The 17197-nt window shown below is 45.3% G+C and overlaps 1 long non-coding RNA gene across 1 annotated transcript; it reads right to left on the bottom strand.

The window, feature by feature from the left end:
• Positions 1-13269: 13269 nt before the first annotated feature.
• Positions 13270-15586, bottom strand: LOC139016753 (uncharacterized). The gene is made up of 3 exons (XR_011472705.1): positions 15530-15586; positions 13600-13731; positions 13270-13344 (listed from the first exon to the last, which is right to left on the bottom strand). It is a non-coding gene; the product is annotated as an uncharacterized lncRNA (long non-coding RNA).
• Between the last annotated feature and the right edge of the window lie 1611 nt (positions 15587-17197).

Genomic DNA, 17197 nt, shown 5'->3' with positions numbered 1-17197 from the left:
TCCTCAATAGATCGTTTTCGACACTATTGACATTGCTCTTCCCCTCTCTCGTCAATCCATGTCTATGGTCTTTAAGATAACTTTTTATGTAAAATTATTTAACTAAGATGCACCTACACTGAACTTACCTGAAAAATAAAAAAGTCGATATTAAGAAAAAAATTGTAAATGGAAGTGTTAGGTCAGAGAGAGCCCAGGATCAGATACATGAAGACATGTGATGAGACAATAGGCTTCCCTGGGAATTTCTCACATGTCAGCGTGCCAGACAGATACTGGCTTCTCCCTGATGGCCCCCACACAGATACTGACTCCTTCCTGAATACCTTGCTGACCCCCTGCAGCTGAAACTTCCTCAGCTAGATACCTCAGCTCATGTCCCCGCCCCTCACCCAACCGCAGTATAAAAAAGCGCCCCCCCTCCCTGTTGGCGTGAATCCACGTGCCCTGTCTTTGGAGTACGTGGGTCTCCCGGGGATGCAGAAATAAACCTTTCCTTCTCTTTTCTTTTCTGATTCACTCGAATCTTTATTTCTTATGCTGCCTCCTGAGCCACCTAACCTAACATTTGGTGCCTTGAAACCTGGGTGGCGTGAGCACCTCATTTGGCCGTCCCTCTGCAGCTTGGGGTGCCTGCCTCTTCCTCCTTGTAGCTCTGGACCCATCAGGACCTCATCTCTTCAGCTCAGCAACTTTTCCCAGTTTGGCAACATCAGCGCTGAGTCCCATTCCACCCCTGTGCCGGTCCCAGGTGGCCACCTGCCCGCCAGCATCTCTGTCCATAAAACGCGGCAGAGTCAGAGATTGCCTCTTTCCGGACCCTTCCAGGAAGGCTCCTCCGGACCAGGAAAGTAGTGGAGACGTGCCTACATTTCCTGGCCCAATCGTCCTTCCGTAGCGTGGGTTAAACTGCTGGGACACTAGCCTTTGGCCCCTCTACAGGCCACGGGATCAAGCACAGGGGGAATCCAAATTCCAACCTGACTGAGCACACCTCTAGGGTGCCGGCTCACCGATCTGGCTAAACACTATGCCTGCCCCGGAACTGCGTCCTATTTCTGTAATGTAGCATGGCCTCACTCTGAAAATGGGACCTTGACCTTACCATCCGCACCGATTTCTGTAATTTCTGCCAGCGAACTGGGAAATGTGCCCAAGTCTCTCTCTCTCAGTCCCTCTCTCCATCCAGTCTGTGTCCCCATCTCTTCCCCCGACAGTTCCTTCTGCGGTCGCTCCTCGCCTGGTCCTTCCTCCTCCCTCTGGGCTGTCCCTGCACTGCCCAGCGGCCTTGCGTGCTTCCGAGCCCATGGTGTCTGTGGTGCGTGGGGGGGTGGGTTCATGTGCTGTGTGTGTGTGGTGGCGACGGCACTGCCATCGTCTCAGCGCCCTCCCACCCCACCCCCCCCCCCTACACTGGAGACCACCCGGAACATCCCCTGGCAAAACCCGCCTGTTCTCCCACCAGCTTCTGTGCCCCTGTCCATCCACACTCTCCCCTCCTCCCTGCCAGACCCTCCTCCAGCCTCGCCTTCTCTGCAGCCTCCTGGCCCCGCCTCCCTTCTTCCACCGGCCCCTACGGAAGCCAAAAACTCAAAAGGCCTGGACAACGAGGACAACAACCCCAGGCTCCTGCACGCTACCTCTGTGTGCACTGCGCCCTCGTCCTCAGGCTGGGTCAGTCCCCGAGCACGCGCGCGCGCGCGCGCGCGCACACACACACACACACACACACACACACACACACACACACACGTCTGTAGGCTCCACCTTCCTTCTATCTCTCCTCCCCTTTGCCCCGCCCCTGGGAGGTTGTGACTTTTAACTACAATTGAGAACCAGCTGGTGTCTTTCTCTGCCAACCCCACTGCGTTCATCAAAGAATTCCGGTAACTCTCCCACGCCCACCCAGGCCACCTCTCCTGCTCTCTCCCCTCCCCTTACGGGCCTGCCTAGTAACCTGTACCCCATGCAGTACCCTCTGTAAATTCTAATTGCCCGCCTTCCTCTGTGCGCTCCACCGAATCTCCTCCCTCATGACTGCCAACACTTTAATTCACAGGTGGCCGGCCAGTTCCCTTTGCGAGAGGTTGCAGCTGGGCTCTCTTCAGACCCTCTTAACCAGCAGCTTCCTTCTCCCTTATCACTGAAAGCCCAAATCCTGAGAACGTTAGCTCCAAAACAGCCTCTTCCCTCATACCCCGGTCCAAGATCAAGTGAAAAATGGCCTTGAAGGTTCTTAATGCCCGTGAGGAGCAGGCACAGTCAGAATGGCAGGCCTGCCTTCCACAGAAGGTAGATCTGCAGACACGCCTTGGTTTTGGCCCTGAGGTCAACGGCAGCCACGCATGGCCCTAAGGGGGCTGTGCGCAGTGGGGTGCAACAAAAGGAATGCCACCGGAGAATGCTTCAAATGCAGAGATGAAGGCCACTGGACAATGCAGTGCCCCCAGCCCCAGGCTCCAACCAAGCCCTGCCCAGCGTGTGGTCAAAGCTGCCACTTGAAAAGTGACTTCCCCTGGAAAGGTGGCAGGCCCTCTGCACCCCAGTGTGGAGGGGCCACCCTTCCAGGTCATGACCCACCGCTGGCCATGCTGGGACTGGCTGAAGACTGAAGATGCCCAGTCCCGACGGCCCCCACCACCATCGCCGAGCCCAGGGCTGCACTGAAGGCAACAGGTCACCTTCCTGGTCGACATGGGGGCTACCTTCTCTGTCCTGCCCTCCTTTTTAGGGCCCCTTTATCCTTCCAAGATCTCGGTCATGGGTATTGATGGCAAATCCACCTGCCCGCTGGCCACTGGACCCCTTCCCTGCCTCCTTGATGATAGCATGCCCCGTGCCCCTTTTAGGACGAGATATTCTCACCATCCTAGTGGCCACTCTGCCCTTCAGACTCCCTGCTCCTGTCCCCCTTTACAGGGATGCCGACCATCCACTGCCACGAGGCCCCTTATGGGGCCCTGTTGTCCCAGACCTCAGTCTCGCCTACCTCAGTGGCCTACCTCAGTCTCGCTGTGAACACCTGATCTCCTTATCTCCTCCACGACTGTCCCCTTTTCTTAACTGAGAACTACTCTGACCTCAGCGCCTTCTCACCCCATCCCGCTCCACCCTTCCCAAAGGAAAAAATGCAGCAGTTTTATAATCCAAGCTGCTAGAGGCCTGGAAACATGCAGCACGACCTGCTCCCTCCCTCCCCGCCTTTTCTCCAACCTCCAGATCCCTGGCTTCCACTGCTCTGTCCCTTTCTCTTTTCCCTTGGATAACAGCACATTCTAACATTTCCTCTCACTTTCACTGCAATACCTACCTCTCTCAGGCTCACCAAATGCCTCCCACCATCCCTGAAGAAGATTCGGCGACACCATCCAGGACCTGATGGATGACCCATCATTCCTCACAGGCTCTTACCTGGCAAGGGACCCTCCAATTTTGCTCAGGTTTTTTATATTTTCAGGTGAAACGGACATGGTATGATGAGGGAGTCATCAATTCTACTGTCTGGGATGGGAAATCCTCTAGTGTCACTCTCTATTTATGAACCCTGGACCTACTCCTATGCCCACCCTCAATCACACAACTTTCCATGTACTCTCCAACATCAATCCCTCCTCTTCTACATCCTGCTGGATTTGTCTGTCACTGGCTCGAACCCTCATCATAGCCATTCAACTCCAATGAATTGGACCATCTAACAAACTCTCTCTAGAAATTCACAGCTCCTGGCCAGACCTCCTGCCCATGGCCCTGACCAAACTCTGCTACACCAAGGAGCCTTGCCTTCTTAAGTCCTTTTGAGCTCCTATATGGGAGACCCTTCTTGCTCAACCACCGTCTCCTTACTGATCCCCCTCCCCTGGGAACCTACATCCACAAGCCTTGGAGCCTAGGTGGACGGGACCTCACATCGTGATCCTTACAACACCCACCGCAGCCAAGCTGCTCGGTGACCCATCGTGGCACCACCTCTCCAGGCTCAAGAGGACTCCGGTGCAGCATGACTTCTGTAAATGTGAGGTGTTGGGACCCACTAAAGTCCGCCTCAGCCACCCACCCCCTCCTCCTTCTCCTCCTGGCCCTGAGCAACCTACACCAACCCCTACCTGCTTATGTGTGGAGGTTCAAGGTCCATGAAACTTACCACCAGAATGGCAAACAAGTCACCCAGCAGGTAGGATCTCAGGATTGCCCCCTGGTCAGATGCCAGACAGGGATCAGGGTAACATCCGGTCAATATACAATGGTGGCTGACCCTATGCCTGTTTTGCTTATGACCAAGAGGACCCAGACAGGTGTAATCAATATGTTGACACCTATGGGGGTTGCCGCTGGAGAGACTGTGTTGTCAATGATACCTACAGGGGTGGCTCCTTTATCGGGGAGAAGGGGGCCTTCCACATCATAATCCGAGCTCCCTGAGACCAGCAATGGGTTACAGGTGTTGTGGGAAAGCTATACTTAAGTAGTTGGAGCTCAACCCCTTCAGGGACCATTTACATCTCCTGGGAATATGACCTGGCCCAAGAGGCCCAAGTCCAGGTCTCCAACAGCATCCTACAGGCCGAACAGTCCCTTAACGGGAAGCTGCCTGACTCCCCCCAAGTAGAAGTCCTGTCTTCTTGGCTCCGACTTATTCAACACACCCTACTATTCCTCAATGAGACCCACACCCTGCCCAATGTCTCGCACTGCTTTCTATGCACCTCTCTCCAAAGGTCTTTGCTGGCTGCCATCCCACTCACGACTTCTCCAAGAACCCAAGGGAAAGGTGAATGTCAGCCTCCTGTGGCTGGCATTCCCCTTTGGGAACCTGAAACTCCAGAGCCCACCCTGCCCCCAAGGATATGCTACCAGACCAGTAATCCAGTAATCGGAGGGCGAGTCACTTGGAACTGCACCCAGAACTATATCCCATCCAGTTTCACCAAGGCCAGCCTGGGTACCTTCTTTTGGTACAACGGCATCTTAAGCAACTGCATAAACTCCTCTGACCCCAGTCCTTGCTTCGTGGTCATGGTAGTTCCCCAACTAACCTTGTATGGAGAGTCGGAGCTCGCCTGGCTGCTCCCTCCATCCAGCCCCCCCGGGCCCGCTAGGCCGCCTTCCCCCCTGTCACTGGAGTATAGCTACCTCCATAGGCCTTGCCGGGGAGGGGGGGCGGGAGAGTCCTCAGGATTAGTCTGGTCATGGCTCAGGACTTTAATGACAAGCTCCAGTTAGCCCTGGAGTCCACTACTGCTTCTTTAGCATCCCTACTGCGACACATAACATCAGTAGTCCAAGTAGCCCTACAGAACCAGAGCGCCTTAGACCTTCTGAGTGCAGAAAGAGGAGGAACCTGCATATTCCTTCAAGAAGAATGCTGCTGCTACATCAACCAGACTGGAGTAGTGGAGTAAAACGTAAAGACCCTGACTAAGCTGAGTGAAGAACTACATGCAGGACACTTCCAGGACAACTCTCCTTTCAGCTGGTTCCAAAGCCCCTTAGCTACCTGGGTCCTACCTAGGGTAGGGCCCCTGATTCTCATCTGTGTCTTTTTTCTCCTAGCCCTCTGCCTCCTCAAGTTCATCTGCTCCCGGATTTCGGAGATGTCACGGGTGACTGTGAACCAGCTCCTACTTCATCCCTACACTCGGCTCCCCTCTGACCTGCCTCTACCTGACCCTGGCCTTTAAACAACCCCCACACCCCCGTGTCCCTGGTCAACTGGAAGTAGCCAGAATGAGTCGGCATCCCCTATCACCAAAAGGCCAGGATGTTAGGTCAGAGAGAGCCCAGGATCAGATACATGCAGTCATGTGATGAGACAATGGACTTCCCCTGGAATTTCTCACAGATCAGCATGCCAGACACAGATACTGGCTTCTCCCTGACGGTCCCCACACAGATACTGACTCCTTCCTGAATACCTTGCTGACCCTCTGCAGCTGAAACTTCCTCAGCTAAATACCTCAGCTCAGGTCCCCGCCCCTCACCCAACCACAGTATAAAAAAAGCGCCCCCCCCCCCCCTGGTTGTGTGAATCCATGTGCCCTGTCTTTGGAGTACGTGGGTCTCCCGGGGATGCAGATATAAACCTTTTCTTTTCTGATTCACTCGACTCTTCATTTCTTACGCCGCCTCCTGAGCCACCTAACCTAACAGGAAGATTATAAGAGAGGGTTTCACGTGCCAGCAAAAGTTACTGGCGTGCTCTGTTTGGCACACGAGCCAGGGGTTGCCCACCACTGCCCTATACCCCTGGGAGAGGAGGTGTCTGCCAGTTCTCAGGGACTGAGTGTATTGGGGAAATAAGGGAGAGAAGACCTCTTCACCTCCTTGGACCACACTGCTGCTTGAGGAAGTATTGGCTTCCCCAGGGATTCCAGCTTCAGCCCTGCTTTTCTTGCCTATGGCCCTTCTTATTTGCATATATACTTGACTATTTACACTTTCATTCCTTACATCAAGGCTAGAGGTAGCTATGAACTGACACATTTGCAAAACATGTGTAATTAGGCAGAAGATGGCCTTGCTCTGTGAAGGTATCAGGCGCTAGTTTCTCCACCTGTGTCAGAAGCAGACTCGGACATGTCCATCCTTAAGGAATCAGCAAATTTACTCCACTCCCTGGAGTAAGAAGAAGACAAAGGTCAAGGCTTTGACTCTTGAAAGATACAATTAAACTATTCATTATTTCCTCGTTTCAGATAAGAATTCTAAGTGTTCCCAATTATTTACGTTTTCAAGAACGGTTCCTGCTCCTGTGCCTTCTGCTCCCCCTTCTTGTTTGTCTTCTTGCCAAATAATTGCTTCAGCTTAAACGACCGCCTGCTCCAAAATCCATGTTGCTAGAAAACAGATGGGGAGACATGAACTCTACGTTTCCCCTGCTTTGTCTGGACACAGTACTTTGTCCTCCTCAAATTTACCTCTATATCAATGTCAGACGAAGATGTCAATCTGGAGAAAAAGCTGCTTGGAGGAAAATACATACCAACAGTTAGTGATTCATGCCATTCTCCATGTCTCTCACACATACAGTTCTGGTCTTATTCGGACTAATTGGGTACTTGGGTCTATATTCCTGAGCAAAATCACCACACACCTGGGACCTGGAAAATGATTCCTTGCATGCTGGGCTTCCAATTCTCTGTGACAGTTTAAAATGGCCCTGCAATGTCTCTGGGGGACCTATGTATGTAGCTTCGCATAGGATATAGGCAGGATTTTCAGTGTGTTACTGCATTTTTAAGCATGTGCAGTGTGGACAAAAGGGATCACACCTAACCAGACAAGCTCAGGGGAGGTCTGCATGGCAGTCTTGCAGACTCAGAGACCTAAAGTAACCACAAAGGATCGTCTGAAAATTCAATATTTAACTACACACAGGTTATACTGGGTTCTCATGTCCTAGGCCAGTATTTTCCCTGACAAAGATCAACTTAGATCTTTACTGAGCCCATTTCTCTTCTTGCCTCTAAGATAACATATCTGTGAAATGTCTGGGTAACTTGTAAATTCCTCTTTTTTCTGGACCCTTCAGGGTGCAACAAATAGCACCAAGACATTCCCTCATTGTTATGTTATCAAGTTAATCGTCAACTGTTAATTATGTTGAACTGTCCTGTATCCATCTATGTAAAAGCAGCACATGTCCATCAGTTCACTTTTCTCCTATCCCAGAGGTTTTCCTGCTTTGCTTTATCCCACCTCCTTAATCTATCACCAATGGAGTTCATGTAATCCACCTACATCCCTTTCCTTTGATTGCAATGTATAAATACAGATGTAACCCACCATTCTTTGGAGCATTACCTCAATTCCTAGAGGTTCTACTTCCCAGCATATGTTGACAGTTTGGCTCAAATAAACTCACAAAAATTCTTTACAATGTTTTTTTACGTTAACAGCAGCAAAAATTCAGCACTCTTTGGGGTCACCAATCTGCACCCAATCCTGCACCCAGCCCCTCCATTGGAGCACGCCTACCAACTCCACCACTATAATGACAGAATGGCACACATTGCTCCTATAAGGTGACATCCTTCAGATGCTTGGTGGTTTTCAGATATGCATACCCTTGATGACCTGTGTAGTTTTCACCAGTGTCCTTAAAGTAAACACAAAGGTTTAAATCTCTTGACTTTCGTGATTTTGTGGGGTTTTCTGACTCAAGTGAATAATGGGCCATTTTCCGAGATCACCCCTGGCCGCTTACAGAAAGAGGAAGTTCCTCTCCTTAAAAAATTCTACTTTAAAAATCACCAGACCCATATTTACCTTGAGCTTCCCTTTTTCTTTAGCTTCCTCCGAAAAATCTATTTTGGAAGAAAACGTCATGATTATTCAGCACAATGACCTCTAAAGCTTTATTCCTTCTCTTTTAAGTGAGATGATTAATTTTCTGAGGACAGAAACTCTGTCTAGACCTTTGTCTCTCCCATAGTCCTAACTTAGGACCTTGCATGCAGCTGGCAATGCATTTTATTGGTTGTTTCAGATCACATTAGGCAGATAATTCCCGATAAAAACTCTTAGAAGTAGCAAAGAAAATGAAAGTGCCTACCAGAAACCTACACAGCAGGTTTGTTTTAGGTCAAGAACCAGAGTAGGATGCCTGTTATTACTGATACTATTCATCATTGTTGAGGAGGTCCTAATTAATTTAATAGGAAAAATGAAGTACTGGAAAGAAAGAGACAAAACATATTTGCACGTGAGATAATGCACAACCTAAAAAGCCCAAGAGCATAGATTAAAATTGTAGTCAGTAAGATGGCTAAATCAAGACATGCAAATCTCAACAGCTTTCCTACATACCACAAATAACTAATAAAAAAATGAAAGAGTCCATTTACAATATCAATAAAATGTATAATGGAATAAACTTAACAAAAAATGTGCGAGACCCATTAAAACTCTTCTGAAGGACTTTAGAAAGAATACACAAAGTGAGGTACCATGTTCCTAGAAGGTAGTAAAGATGCCAATTCTCCTTAAATTAACCTACAAATGCACTGTAATCCTATTCAAATTCCAAGATAATTTTTAAACATAAACTGACCAACTGACATTTGGTAGAGAAAATATGCAATGAAATGTATGAAAAAGATAAGAAAAGGAGGCGTTTAACTTCCAAAAAGGAGTTTAAAATGGAACTGGAATTATATAGTGACACAGGCCGTAGCCAGTTTGGCTCAGTGGATAGAACATTGGCCTGCAGACTGAAGCATCCTGGGTTCCATTCTGGTCAAGGGCACAGTCCCGGGTTGCAGTCTTGATCCCTAGCAGGGGATGTGCAAGAGGCAGATGATCAATTTTTCTCTCATCATTGATGTTTCTATCTTTCTTTCCCTCTCCCCTCCTCCCTGAAAGCAATATACATAGATAGATAGATAGATAGATAGATAGATAGATAGATAGATAGATATAGATATATAAATATATATATATATATACTGATATATGTATATGTCTATATCATTATATATTACTGGTACAAAACAAATATAACTGGGTCAACAGAATACAGTCCACAGAAAGGTAAATTTCAGATCAGTGAAGAAAGAATGAGATCTTCAATAAAACATTTTAAGACAATTGGATCTTCATGTAGGGGAGTAACAGTCAACCACAAGAAAAGCAAATAAAACCAATGATAGTTTTTTTTAATTTGAGAAAAAAAAACAAATATTACAAAAAGGACTAGAAGAAAATATCAGACTACTTTCATACTGTGAGGTGACAAAGACCTCGCTAATAAAATCCACACCCTATAAACCAAGAGAAGATGGACAGATAGGGTGACAGATGTCTACACACAGCCTACTCATCACAGCCCTTGCCCTCTTCCACCCTAGATTGTCTTCTTCCTGTTGATTTATGGAACTCTTTTTACATTAAATAACTTAATCCTTAGTGGCTTTCACTGAATTTCAATGTTTCAAATATTCCCCAGTGTTCTTTTTTGTTGTTGTTAATCCTCACCTAAGGATATTTTTTCCATTGTTTTTCAGAGAGTGTGGGAGGGAGGGGGCAGGAGGGAAAGAAGAGAGAGAAATAGGAATGTGACAGAGGCACATCAACTGGTTGCTTCCTGCATGGCAGGTGCCCTGCTACCCAGGTACCTGCCCTTGTCCTGGAATCAACCTGGGACCCTTCGGTGCTTGCACTGATGCTCTAACTACTGAGAAACAGCGGCTATGGCCCCAGTGTTTTTGTCTTTAAGGACACAGAACAGTGGAGTAGGAAGCACGGACTTCGCAGTCAGGCAGAACAGGGTCCTGCTTTTGCCTTTGCCACTGGGAGCTTAAGTCCATCTCCATCTATGGGAGAAGGTGGTACTATCTTCCTCACAGGATTGTGGGGATTGAATCGCTAATGTATATGGAAACATCTTCATCCTGTGCTTGGCATCAACCAGTGCTAAGTTTGCTAATGGTGTCACAGACAAGGTGGTCAAATCCATCAAAGTTTCTGCCTGTGGTATCAGGCTCAAAAAGCTGTTTCCCACCACCAGATTATAAATATATTGCTTCTGTTTTCTTCTAGTACTTATACAGGTTCTATTTTTTTTTACATTTTGTAAATATGTTTGTTTAAGATGAGAATATAAATCTGCTATTATTTTCCTTCTCAAATAATTAGGTGGCTTTTCTATTCCCATTTTTCATTTTCTTCCACAGATTAGAATATTAAAATGTGACATTTCAAAAGTCTTAGGAACATATAGGTCTGAAGCCACTTGGTCTTTACACATCTCTGCTCTGCTCCATGATGTGTTCACCCAGGTATTTCTCTCTTGGGGAGGCACATTTTTAAAAATTGTTTACCATATTTTTAAGTTCTCAGGGGATGGAACTGCCTTACTATTACCTCAAAGAAAAATAGTGACACAGCTCACAAAAAAACTAGGAACAGCATGGCTGGAAGACTCTGGGAAAGCTTCATGAAGAAAGATGAACCTGAGCTGGCTTTTGAGATATTCACCAGACTTCCCCAGGGAGAGCACAATAAGGGAATTTTAGATGGGCAAAGGCATTTTAAAAAGTGGGAATGGGGCTGGTGTGGCTAGGTTATGGTGTGGGGTGCCTTTGGCTGGAATGGAGGGCTGTCATGACTGTTGAAAGGGTAAAGAAAATATGTTGGATTTATGGGGTAGAGTCAAGATCATCAGCTTACAAAATCGTTCTTTTAATGTCAGCAATCTGCCTATAGGGAAAAGTACACCATTATGTAATTGAACAAAAGGGACACAGACAAGCTCTAGGAACAGGTGACTCTAACATGACATGCTTTAGAGAAGCCTGATGCAGGATTTAGGTTGCAGTGTTTTAACTGAACCTACGAACACCATGCCTTACACACTGGAGAAGAAAGCTGCTAAGTATACCTTAAGAATTGACAAGATCACACTTTTATCATTATGCCATGTCCCATCTGCTAGGGTGACATAGCTCCATGAGGTTGGAGATTCTATATCTCTCCTCATTTTATCCAACAAAGTAAGAAATCAGGAAGAGAGTAATAGGTGAGTACATCAACTCAACCTCGTACATTTTGAGTTGAAGAAATTTTGCTATCATATCAAATCAGGCCTATAAAACTTAAGTTTCAAAATAGTCTAGTGGCTGGTATGGCTCAGTTGATAGACCATTGGCCTGTGGACTGAAAGGTCCCAGGTTCAATTCCAGTAAAGGGCACATGCCTGTGTTGCGGGCTTGCTCACAATAAGGGCCTTGCAGGAGGCAGCCCATCATTGATGTTTCTATCTCTCTCTCCCTCTCCCATCCTCTCTGAAATCAATAAAAATATATATTTTTGCCGAAACCGGTTTGGCTCAGTGGATAGAGCGTCGGCCTGCGGACCGAAAGGTCCCAGGTTGGATTCCGGTCAAGGGCATGTACCTGGGTTGCGGGCACATCCCCAGTAGGAGATGTGCAGGAGGCAGCTGATCGATGTTTCTCTCTCATTGATGTTTCTAACTCTCTATCTCTCTCCCTTCCTCTCTGTAAAAAATCAATAAAATATATTTTTAAAAAAATAAAATAAAAATATATATTTTTAAAATGGTCTAATGGCTTGTTATCTTGATTTCATTTCAGAGATTTCAAGGAGTGGGCTTCCTTTAGACATCCCAAGAACATAATTTGTAATAAAAAAAATAGAATAAAGCATATCTCAGTGCTCATGACTAAAGAAGAGCATCAAGTAGGAGTAGACAGGACTGTGGCTTTGATTTTCAGGTTGTGGGTTCTGAACCTCCTCAAAGATGGACTAGATATTGGAAATCTGAATTAACTGTTGTCTTACCACAAGGAGACAGAAAACTACAAAATAAAACGTTGTTACTGCAATCACAGGTGACGCAATGATGATTTCCTTCTTATATCTTGGCACTTCTTGCCTGAGCTAGAAGAAGGAGGAGGAAGAGGAAGATGAGGGAGAGGAAGAGGGGACGGTGGAAAGGGAGGGGAAGAAGAGGAGGTGGAGGGTGAGGAGGAGGAGGAGAATGAGGGGGAGGAGAATAAGAAGAACAAGAATAAGAACACCAACAACAACATTAAAAAAAACCCACAAAGATACGGAAAGCATAAAAACTAACTATTCTCTAGCCTATTCTAATGAATTGCTAGCTATTCTTAACTACTACTCTAAAACCCCACCTTTCCACATGGTTCTTAAGCAATATACCAAATCTTATAGGTTTTTAAAGAACATACCACATCTGATGTGTTATGTAATCTGATCATTAGCATTTTCTTGTACAATTTGTTTATCTTGGAATTTAGGTCCTCTTCTCATCTACCCTAGGAACAGTGGCACAAATCTCTAAATGAGCAAAGTGGAAGATCACTGTCTAAGCCAAAGTCACATGATCAAGACACGACTGAGAGGAGGTGCTCCTGGTCTTCCTACCTGGGTACTTTCATGGCATGTCCTAAATCAGTGATGGCGAACCTTTTGAGCTCGGCGAGTCAGCATTTTGAAAAACCCTAACTTAACTCTGGTGCCGTATCACATATAGAAATTTTTTGATATTTGCAACCATAGAAAAACAAAGATTTATATTTTTGATATGTATTTTATATATTTAAATGCCATTTAACAAAGAAAAATCAACCAAAAAAATGAGTTTGTGTGTCACCTGTGACAGGTGTGTCATAGGTTCTCCATCACTGTCCTAAACTGACTAAAAGTCCAGGTCAGGTGTTTCAGGACCTGTCCTTACCTCATTAGACACCCTCTCTTCCTGCTTCCCTAGGGTTTGCATCCTCTCATCTTTCCATTGTTCCTCATTCCACTCTGGGTTGGATATCTTTACTTCCTGCTGCTCAGTGAGCAGTCTCATCAGAAGGCCTATTCCAGAAAAGAGTTTCCTCGGTTAATTTTTGAAACTTGAATGGTTAAGTTCAGGTTTAAGAGAAGGATTTCATCTGTTGTTTTTCAAATGATTCAGGGACATATCTGCATCATGTACATTTGAAAGAGGCAGTTTAATGAATGGTAATAAAGTTGATTCTATATCTTCTAGATTTCCCTCCAAGAAATAAGGCAATTGGTAATTTAGTGCACTATTAACATCACTTTTATCATTAAAGTCTAGCTGCTCACTCATAATGGATGCGGAAGTGTCGCCTTTTTTGACTGAGGATGCCCTCTCTGGCTCAATGGTCAGCTCAGTGCTGGAGTCCTGCCGGGCCTGTAATGTGTTCATTAGCGGTCCTTTTATTATGAGTTCTTCATCTGTCAAAAAAGAAGAAATCAAATTTGATATTGAAGGACTCACGGGATAGTTATTTGTCAGTCCACAGCCATACATCCAAGTCCAATATATAGGGAATCAGCAAGTATCTGAGTGCCGTTTGGAGAAGAGAAATATAAACCCCAACTTACATCTATGATTGTCGACAAAACAAAAGGAGAAACTGTCTCTTTTTTTAAAGTGGTTAATTACTTAGAACATTCCATAGCATGACATATGGTGACTATATTTAGGATTATTCCATTGGTCCCCAAGGGCCAACTGCCGGTTACTGGAGGAAAGCCAGGGCTGGAAGACCCACTCAGTTAGACGCTCTGCAGATCTACTGTGAACTCCTCACATTCACGCACCCATCCTGTCCTGCTTCAGATGCAGAGGGGGCCTGAGCCTTCCTCTCTCCGCTCTTCAGAATGCTTGTGTTCTTGCTACCATCACAGATGACCACGATTAACACCCACGGCTAACACGTCCTCATCTGTACACACCCTTCTCCACTAACCCACCGATTCCTCACTTGGGCCCTGCCTTCACATATGCCAGCCCCATAACAGACGGCTCTATACAGAAAAAAAAAGTCTACCCTCACTCTGTGCTTAAGATATAGGCAGGCATCTAGGATGTACATTAAGAGACTTGCCAGGTTGTGTACCACTGTGGAATGTTCAATAAATCTATGGAATAATATTTGGGGTTCTAAAATACATAAGGGAAAAATAACTTTTGTCAGATGCCTACTTTGTGATCATTTCATGTCATTTCTTATATTTTCAGCTGTACTTGGGGAACCATCCAAAGATTCTGACTGTGTGAAGGTCAAGTGCACCATTGTGCAGCTGGTACACAAGAATTTTCAGAATAATTAAAATATTGCTGGTTGTGATAAGGGTGAGAGAAGGAGGTAACGTCCTGGGAAAGAGCATGGGCTTGTGGAGAGCCCCAAACTGGGAGCTGGAGACCTGGGCACGAGGTGACAGCTGTCAGCCCTTTCTGGTCTTGTTTTCACTCACCTTAAAAGGAGATGAAAATGCCTGTTCTGCCCACTGTTGGGGCAGAAGGGAGTAATATCATTGGTCAAAACATTGTTTTCAAAATAAGCAACACTGACTCTATATCAGTAGCACAGATCACTGATAGAAACTTGTATTTAAGCTCTCTGGGCATGAAAACACATTTGGGAAGTTATCAAGTAGCTGCCAATAAACCTAACGTGTAGAAAAATACTTAAAAGCACACGACTGTTTGGTGGATAGAACACCTTGTGCTTCAGAGCAAGTTCAGAGGTGCACAGTCTTTAAAGAAAGAGCCCTCCCATGCCATAGAAGGGCTGGGTAGCAGCTTCTGGTGATGGATCCAAAAACTCTCAGGTTCCAAATAAAACTTACATAAAACAGCATCATTTGTACTCTTTTCATAAACTTGCAAAAACAAACAAAATAAAAATGTATCTTCATCTGTCTACACTGCAAAGGGCAATTGAAACCTAATGCATACAAAAGAGTTTACAAACTGTGACACACTAATGAACAATTTGTCTTTTGGAAGCAAAGCACCCAGCAGAGAGCACAACACACACGATGTAGCCATTAATGGTAATACCCTTCCCTTCATCTGACTTTTAGCAAAGAGAAGTTCTTAAAATTTTAGAGTTGAACTCTGATTAAATGAATAAAAATAATACAGTTACTTTATTTGCCTAAAAATGTATCGTCATTGATTACAAATAAAAAATGAAAACAAAATAAAAATTAAAAAGTTTATCATCAGGCAATTGAGACTCACCACAAGGTGTGTCGGTCACACATTCGATCGCACAATTCAGTTTGACTGTCTTTGCAACAGCCTCAATATGATTTTTAAATTGGCAGAGGCAGCAGGCCAAATGGTTAGGTAAGATACTATAAATGGAAACATACAGAATTATATTAGTGATAGAGGAGTTACTTGGAAAACAGTTGTTTTTTAAAACTTAAACATGCACCTACTGTATGACATAGCCATTCCATTTTCAGGCACTTATCAAGAGAAATTGAAGTATATTTCCATAAACAGACTTGTACATAAATATTCACAATAGCTTTATTGGTAATAGTCAAAAATTGGAACAAGTCAAATAGCCATCAATGTTGAAAAATACTGATATATCCATTTTTAATGGAATACTATTCAGCAATAAAAGGACATGAATTATTGATAGGCAAAACAACATAGACTAAACCTATATAATAAAAGACTAATATGCAAATCGACCAAACTACAGAACGACCAGTTGCTATGATGTGCACTGACCACCAGGGGGTAGATGCTCAATACCGGAGCTGCCCCTTGGTGATCAGTGCACTCCCACAGAGAGAATGCCTCTCAGCCAGAAGCTGGGCTCATGGCTGGTGAACACAGCGGTGGTGGTGGTGGTGGTGGCAGGAGCCACTCCTGCCTCCACAGCAATGCTAAGGATGTTCAAGTGCTAGCTTAGGCCCACTACCTATAGGGAGCTGTCACTGGGCATCCACCAAGATCTGGGCTGAGAGATACTCCCCCGCCCCCCTGCCCCCATTGCACGATTTTCATGCACTGAGCCTCTAGTCTTAAAATAATCAGCTGAAGAAAGGAGGCCAGTTAGAAAAGAGTAGATACTATACGATTTCATTTATATAAAATTCTAGAAAATGCAAACTAACCTATAGTAACACAAAGCAGATCAGTGTTTGCACAGGAATTGGGGAGGGCAAGGAGGAGTGGGAAGGAAGAATTATAAAAGGGACATGATACAGCTTTTTGAGGTTATAGACAGTTTGATTTAATGATGGCTTTGTGGTGTGCAGGAGGCAACCAATCAACCAATTGATATGTCTCCCTCACATTGATCTCTCTCTCTCTCTCTCTCTCTCTCTCTCCCTTTTATCCCACTCTCTTCCTCCCTTCCACCCTCACTAAAAATCGATAGGAAAAACATCTCCTGGTTAGTATTAAAAAAAGACAAAAAAAAAAAACACAAAAAAACACTCCAGCCTGCCGGTGTAGTTTAGAGACTGAGAATTGACGTACGAACCAAGAGGTCACAGTTGGATTCCGGGTCAGGGCACAGGCCTGGATGCAGGCTCAATCCCCACTAGGTTACATGCAGGAAGCAGCTGATCAATGATTCTCTCATCATTGAGGTTTCTCTCTCTCTCTCTCTCTCTCTCTCTCTCTCCCTCTCTCTCCCCCCTCCCTCTGCCTCTCCCTCTCTAAAATAAATAAAAATATATATTTTTAAAAAACTTCTGGTCTTCAGTGATAAGTTTAATAGAAGGCACAACCTTGGAAAAGATATTTAGTAAACACATATCTTACAGAAAGGACTTGATATAAAACACTCTTAACACTTAATGATAAGATAAATATCAAATTAAAATGGATTTGAACAGACACTCCATTGAAAAATGTATTTTCACATAGACATTCCACACA

This window comes from Myotis yumanensis, unplaced genomic scaffold (assembly GCF_028538775.1).
Source record: "Myotis yumanensis isolate MYYU_CA2020_CCGP unplaced genomic scaffold, mMyoYum1.0.hap1 SCAF_9, whole genome shotgun sequence".
In the NCBI taxonomy this organism is placed as follows: Eukaryota; Metazoa; Chordata; class Mammalia; order Chiroptera; family Vespertilionidae; genus Myotis; species Myotis yumanensis.
This window is presented reverse-complemented; position numbering and strand designations above follow the sequence as displayed.